Genomic DNA, 1,098 nt, shown 5'->3' on the forward strand with positions numbered 1-1,098 from the left:
GCGTACACCGCCCCGGCGTCTCGTCCCCCGCCCCGGGCCCCGCCATGGCGCCGCGCGGGGCGCGCTGGGACCCGCGTCCCTGAGCCCGCCCCGAGGCGGCGCGCTGGGACCCCCGCGCTCCGTTTATCCCTAACTGGGCTCTGCCCAAGAGCAGGAGTAGAGGCGGCTGGTGGGGCCTGGTGACGTCTCCGCCTGCGCCCCCGCCCTGAGCGCACCGGCGTGAGGTTCTGTGCGGAAGGGCCGGCCCCGCGGCGGGCTGACCCCTACGCATTCGTTTATGCGTCTTACAGCCTGACTGCGTCCTTAGTTGAGTAGGTGCTTAATAAAGTACGTGCACTAACTAAATGCAGGGTGCTTAGAGTTACTGCACATGAGCACACGTTATTTAGTGACACTACGTGTTCGCCTCATCACATGGTGCAGGAGGCTATCAGCATGGTTTGTGCCGTACCACGGCACTGCGCGGTGTGATTAGGTTAATGCGCAGTAAGCGTCTCATGTAGACGCGCCCAGTGTCTCTAAATGCCTCCAGGTGCCAGGATTGCGGCTATGCAGTTCATGGTGCCAGAGGACTGCTCGCAGGCTTTCTTTCCCTCTAGCTCATTCCTGCAGCCTTTTGGCTAGGGCAGGGCTTCCCAAGCTATTTCTCAGCATGATCCTATTTATGGCCCCATTTCCTCAGCATGGCCCCTCACTCCCAACCTACAGCATCCACCCCCATGATCCCATCCACTGATGTTGTGACTCCATTTAGGATGGTGACCCACAGCAGAGGTGGATTAACAGGAGTCCTTGGCAATCGGGGGAAGGCAGGCAGGAAAAGTCTCTAACAGTACAGGAGGTGAGCAGGGTGCTTATCCCCCGAGCTGATGCTGGGTGGGACAGTGGAGTGGGACCAGCCTCTGCTGGATGGGCAGCACCATGTTGCTCCAGGGGTTTTTGCAGCGGGTCTCTCATCCGGCCGGAGCACACAGGAGCTTCTAGGCCATGGGGAAGTACCTTCCCCAACTGGTGCCTTCCTTTTGTGGCCCTGTTGGGAGGCTTGTTTGGTGCAGATCCAGGCTCCTGCAGCCCCAGCGCAGGCCTCTGCTGGACCCT

The sequence above is a fragment of the Alligator sinensis genome, unplaced genomic scaffold (genome assembly GCF_000455745.1).
Source record: "Alligator sinensis unplaced genomic scaffold, ASM45574v1 scaffold917_1, whole genome shotgun sequence".
In the NCBI taxonomy this organism is placed as follows: Eukaryota; Metazoa; Chordata; order Crocodylia; family Alligatoridae; genus Alligator; species Alligator sinensis.